General features: G+C 52.5%; 1 long non-coding RNA gene across 1 annotated transcript; it reads right to left on the reverse strand.

Moving 5' to 3' along the window:
* Window positions 1–584: 584 nt before the first annotated feature.
* Window positions 585–5,879, reverse strand: LOC136322901 (uncharacterized). The gene is made up of 3 exons (XR_010728878.1): window positions 5,786–5,879; window positions 5,527–5,603; window positions 585–1,305 (listed from the first exon to the last, which is right to left on the reverse strand). It is a non-coding gene; the product is annotated as an uncharacterized lncRNA (long non-coding RNA).
* Between the last annotated feature and the right edge of the window lie 505 nt (window positions 5,880–6,384).

Below are 6,384 nucleotides of genomic sequence, written 5' to 3' on the forward strand. Positions count from 1 at the left end.
TAAGGTTGCACAAGTCTCTCAAACTGTTCAACTACAAAACCTTTTTTGGAGTGGAACTATGACAATATCTTCTAATACTTCTGTAATTTTTGGTGTATTCAGAAGTCTCCTAGCCTGACTGGGTGGTGTGCAGTGGGTAGAGCATCAACCTGGGACACAAAGGACCCAGGTTTGAAACCCCAAGGTGACAGGCTTTAGTACAGGCTCATCCAGCATGAGTGCAGAGTTACCAGCTTGAACGTGGGATCACAGACATGATCCCATGATCACTGACTTAAAGCCCAAGGTCACTGGCTTGAAGCCCAAAGTCCTTGGCTTGAGCAGAAGGCCACTGGCTCAGCTGGAGCTCCCCCACCCCAGTCAAGGCATGTATGAGAAGCAATTAATGAACAACTAATATGACACAACTATGAGTTCATGCTTCTCATCTCTCTTGTCTGTCTATCCCTATCTTTCTCTCTCACTCTGTCTGTCTCTCTCTCTCTCGCTCTCGCTCTCTCTCCCTCACTGAAAAAAAAAAAAAAAAAAAAAGAAGAAAAAGAAATCTTCTGAGTCTGGAGGCAGGTTGATTGGTTTTATTTTCTGAGAAAATTATCAATTCTATCTGAATTTCCAAATTTGTTGTTGTAAAATTTACGCATGAGCCTCTTACATTGAATTCTTTCTCCCTCTTCTGCTGTGTCTGCTCTCTTCCAGAATCGGTGAAACGTGCATATTTGCAAGTGCATTTGTTGTTCAGGGGCAGGGATGGGTTATTTTTCAAGATCTGAACTTTGATTTCCTAGATCATATCTCCTGGGTCTGTCTCTCATTTATTTAATGTTTCCAAAACAACTGCATTTGTTTGTCGTCCCTTCAACATTTTCTTCAGGGTCACATTGCTGGCCTCTTTCTGCTTCATGGGTTAGATCTGGTCCAGGCTCTCTAAAATCGCATGTGTTTCTTACTCATTCATTGTAGGTTCTACATTTCCATCCCCATGCCGCTCTGCCTTCGTGCGGTCAGCCTGGCTGTACGGTTCTGCCTTTCTTTTCACTTCTGGGCATCCTGGATTTATCTTTGAAGTCCCAATCCTTTGGGGAAAAATGAAGCCATGGTTCTTCTCTTGCTAAAATAAGTTTAAATCCAAACCAACACCCCTGCACAAGAGGAAATGATGATCACAGAGTCATCAGCCTGGGGTCTGGGCTGGGTCATCATGGTGCCCAGTTCCGAGATGCACCAGATCGGGCCCGGCAGCCCTGACAGTGGCTCCCAGACCTCAGTCAACAGCTGGATCTGCATCTGTGGGGCTGTCACAGGGCCCTAAGAGACATGCAAGGGCGAGGAGGGTGTGAGCGGCTGTCTCTGCAAGCACAGCCTCCCACCTCCGCAGGCCAGATGGAACTGCGCCTGGTCACCTGGTCTCCTGGCCTCACGCCATGCGCTCTGGTCCTGACAGCACTGTCATGGGTTCTGAGCTGCTCTCTGTTGTTCAGGGCTGCTGACCCTCCCCAGAGCACTGCCCAGAACCCAGGATTCACAGGCCACTGCCGGCATAGGCAATGCACGGTGGATCTAGGCGCTAACCAGTGTTTTATGAGAAACACAATCAGACTGACTTCTCTCCCATGCCCACTGGTCTTTGCAGCCTGACGCCTCCTACACTCCACAATTTATGACCCCCTTTCCGTCATCTGTCCCATTGATCACAGAGGTCAGCCTACCATTAGCCCTTTCTTTAGTTTCACTCTGGAGGGGGCTCCTGGGTGGCCTTCGTATGTCTTAATGCCCAGACTGCCCTGTAGGTCTGAAAGCCACCCAGAGCATAACCTTTGGACCCAGTTCCCACCCACTGCCCCCTCCACACCCATCTGTCTCGCAAGCCCTAACAGCCTATCAGATTTTACAGGCTGTTTTCCACTCTGCTCGGTATCTGTTGGCCCAGGCTGCTGAGCAGTTTTACACAGCTCCGCCGCCAGACCAGCAGCCGGCAGCTTCCTATCCATGTGCAAGAAACTTGGCCTCATTCACTGTTCTCTTGAGTCGCTCCATTCGAGTTTCTCAAACTTACTGGGTCAGCCCTGCAGTGTCAGCAGACAGCCGAGCAAGAGGCCCAGCACCCTGGGCCCTGCGATAGCTTTTGCATAACTGGGGCTGGAACCCTCAGACCCGAGCCGGCCAGAGAAACTGGAGACTTTTTTTTTTTTGCAACAGGTGGAATGACAACTATGGCTGTCAGGAAACTCGTTACGAGTAATTCATGAGCTGCATCTGGTGGCACCTGGACCTTTTAATGTGAGGACATCTGACAGCTGCTGGCATCAGTTTCGGCCCAGGTTGCTGCAACACGCCATCCCACGGAGGCCAGGCCACATAATGTGTCTGTCCTGTCAGGAGCTCACAGGGCCGGCAGCAGCCTGGGCACCATGATTGCTGGGGGTCCACGATGCCCAGGGGGAAAGGAGTTACCACCAAAAACCTGAGGCACACAATAATTCCATTTTCATTTACGCCCCGTGTTCATAGCAACACTGTTCACAATAGCCAAGTGCTGGGAGCTACCCAATATGCACCTGTGGATGAAGAAATCAACAGAATGTGGTCTACGCATGCAACGGAATCATATTCAGCTTTAAAACAGAAAGAAATTCTGACCCGTGCCACAGCACAAATTAACCTTGAGGACATCATGCTAAATGAAATAAGCCAGACACACAAGGACACACACTGTATGATTCCACTTAAGTGGAGTCGGTGGAGTGATCAAGTTCATTGATACAGAAAATAAAAGATTATCAGGTGCTGGGGGCTGGGGAAGTCAGAAAATGGGGATTATTATTTAATGGAGACAGTTTCGGCCTTATAAGATAAAAAGTTTTGGATATGTGTTTCACAATACTGTGAATGTACTCAACACAACCAAACTGTGTGCTTAAACATGGTTGAGATGATAAATTTTGTTATAAGAAGGCATTGCTAGTTGACTGCATATATGTTTGCCTTCCACAATGCCTGGGGTCCACTGGGTCTCAGAATTAAAACTGCCTCCTCTCAGGATTCCTTGGTAAATGCAGGTACCCTGAAATACTGTTCTGCTGCTGTGTGGGAGTATCTGCCCCTGAACTCCCAGGTGGTGGTCCCACAGCCCAGGTGAGGGGCCAGGGCGCCCGCCAGCTTGGCCCAGATGGGCTGTGGGCCTTCAGCACATAGCCCAAGTCTCTGCCGCTGCACCCTCACAGGGCAGGGCTGGAGCAATGTATCGCTAAGGTCCCTCTGTGCCCTGTCTTTCACAGGGACGTGACAGCAATACTTGTAGGAAGGTCAAGGCTTCTGATGGGTGCCACCAAAGGCAGGGGAGACAACACCAAATTCTACATCCAGTCACTCACTACAGTGGCCCCAAGATGTGGCAAGAGGCCAATAGTCACCTCCTTCCTCTAAAGTGGTGAGTCAATAAGGTGAGGGAATAAATAAGTATATAAATAAATGAAGAGGTGAGTCAAGCTCACCAAACCAAGTGGCTGCAGTAGCTGCCAGGTGAGAACAGGGCAGCAGATGTGGAGGAAGAGGGACATGGTCAGTCTCCTCCTCACTATTCTTCTCGGCAGGGACCCTGGAGATAGGCCGGCCTGTGCTGTGGTCATCCATTTGGTCAACAAACCCCCTCAAAATATGTCTGAATACCACCACCACATTGACTTCACTCACAAATCTGCCACTTGGGGAGGGCTCCATGGCAACAGCTTAGGTCGACGGGGAGGCCAGGGGATCCGGAGGATCACTGGCTGGCACGGGGCAGTTGTTGCCAACCGTCAGCTGCAGAGGCACCTCCTGGGACGGCCCTGAGGGTTGCGGAGAAGGTGTTGCCATTTCCAGCCCAGCCTCGGAGCCTCAGTTCACCCTGTCCTTTCCATCACGAAAGCTGGCCACATCTGTGAGAAGGAACACTACACTCCTCCAGATGGCAAGAGTGTCCCAGGGTTTGCCAGCAGGTTGAGAAAACTTGCACAATTGCACAGTCCCTCGGTGCCCACCATGAGCTAGTCTCTCTGTGCCTCTGTTTCCCTGTTGTGAGGATTGCATGGGTCACATGGGTGAACCTCCTAGCACAAAGCTTACCTATTGGTGGATATTTATTATTGATCACGCAACTCTGGAGTAAGAGAAGATGGTTAATACTGCTCTATTGCAAAACAGATTCTGAGAGCCCTTTGAGTCCACTAAGCTAATTAGGGGAAAGGAGCCAACCAGAAAATAGTCTCTTAACCCACTTTAAGGAGTTTCCTGAACTTCCCTGAAAGCAAACAAAGGCTTGGTTGTTTATGTCAAGGGAACTGTTGCCAAGAGGAACCCCAGGGGCAAGAGGCTGTGAAGCTGGGGGGAGCCAGGCTGTAACCCCCGAGGGGAGGGAAGGAGGCAGGAAGTCTGTTGGAAGACATTGGGAAATGCAGACAGAGCCAAGGAACAAGGACTCCGGGAAGGAATCAACTTTTTTCAACCTAGAAGGTCTTGTGAATTATTTGCACACCAGACAATGCCCCCCACCATGAGAATTTGGGGAAAGCCAGAGAGTGAGCTCCAACCCTTAATATACAGACCAGGGATCTAGGACAGAAGCCAGCCCCGGTCCAGGCACTTCAGTTCAGCCTGCCTCTCTGCCCCTCTGTCTTCACAATGCCAACATCGCTTCTCACAGGCCAAGAAGGAGTTATTCTGGGGATCACCGGGCACAGCTCTTTTCCCCACAATATAGTCTGCAAGCCTACAGTATGGCCACCACCCTGTCCTCAGGAACACACAGAAAGGCAGCATGGCACCATGTTCCAGACACACCTGAGAGGAGACCTGCCTGCCCCCTGCTCCAGAGTGGGCCCTCAGGGGCGGGCTCGGGCCCCACCTCCAGCAGAAGCACAGCCTTGCCCCCTGCTCCAGAGTGGGCCCTCAGGGGCGGGCTCGGGCCCCACCTCCAGCAGAAGCACAGCCTTGCCCCCTGCTCCAGAGTGGGCCCTCAGGGGCGGGCTCGGGCCCCACCTCCAGCAGAAGCACAGCCTTGCCCCCTGCTCCAGAGTGGGCCCTCAGGGGCGGGCTCGGGCCCACCTCCAGCAGAAGCACAGCCTTGCCCCCTGCTCCAGAGTGGGCCCTCAGGGGCGGGCTCGGGCCCCACCTCCAGCAGAAGCACAGCCTTGCCCCCTGCTCCAGAGTGGGCCCTCAGGGGCGGGCTCGGGCCCCACCTCCAGCAGAAGCACAGCCTTGCCCCCTGCTCCAGAGTGGGACCTCAGGGGTGGGCTCGGGCCCCACCTCCAGCAGAAGCACAGCCTTGCCCCTCTGGGTTTAGGAGGTCAGGGTTGCCCCGTGGTAGCACTACCAGGTGACTTATCCCAAGGTCCCAGTGTCCCAGAAATACCTCTCCCCTTGTCAGTCACTGAACCGTCACCTTGGCTGAGAGCGAATGTTGGAGAGGGGCCAGTCACCTGGAGCAAAGTGAGGCAAGCCTGGTTGGGTGGCGAACACGCTCTTCTGACTTTTCCGTGTGAAAAAACTTACATTTCCCACAAAGCGTTCCCATGGTACTTCCCCTGGAGGCTGTCATAAGTCCAAGTCTGGAGCCCACCTCTCAGGTTCTGGGAGGAAGAAGAAAGAGTTAGCAGCTTGCTCTCTGGGCAGATTTAAACCATCCAGCTGTGCGGTGGGGAAGGTCCTTTCACAGAGGGCCTCCGCAGTACCTCCTCCCAGAGCTCTTCCTACTGTGATCTCACCACCCAACCCTCCGGGGGCTCATGCCCTTCCCCCGCCCAGGGCACACCTCCAGGCCCTCTTCCACATGAGCTCGGTGGGCTGCCACCCAGGTTCTGAGGCCTCTCTGGCTCACTGGCTCATGACTGCTCTAAGGACACAGCCACCCTGCTGTGAGGAAGCCCAGGACATGAGAGGGACGGGGAGGAGCTTCTGAGCCATGACCATGGCTGGGAGCCCAGCTCCTGGCCATCTGGGAGGTAAAGTCCCCCAGCTGCTATTATTGGCCTAGGGAAGCTCTGTTACTTGAAATAAAAAGGGCCGAAGAAACCGAGGCTTCCTGCCTCAGAGACTCCAAAGAGGGGTCCAGTGGGGCCTTCTCCCGGCCTTGGCCCTGTCCTAAGCAGCGACTAAAGATGGCTCCCAGTGATTTCCACATGCTGGGGTTGTACCTTTCTCCATGGGCGCATGTGTGTGCACATATGTGTATATGTGTACATGTCTAGATGTGTGTGCATGTGTGTAGGTATCCACATGTGTGTCAGATGCATGTGTAAATGTCATGGGTTTTTAGTGTGTGTGTGTATGTACATGAGTGTGTGTATGTATCCGTATGTATATGGGTATGTGTATGTGTAAGGCTCTGTGCTTGTGCTTATGTATGAGTGA

The sequence above is a fragment of the Saccopteryx bilineata genome, chromosome 2 (genome assembly GCF_036850765.1).
Source record: "Saccopteryx bilineata isolate mSacBil1 chromosome 2, mSacBil1_pri_phased_curated, whole genome shotgun sequence".
In the NCBI taxonomy this organism is placed as follows: Eukaryota; Metazoa; Chordata; class Mammalia; order Chiroptera; family Emballonuridae; genus Saccopteryx; species Saccopteryx bilineata.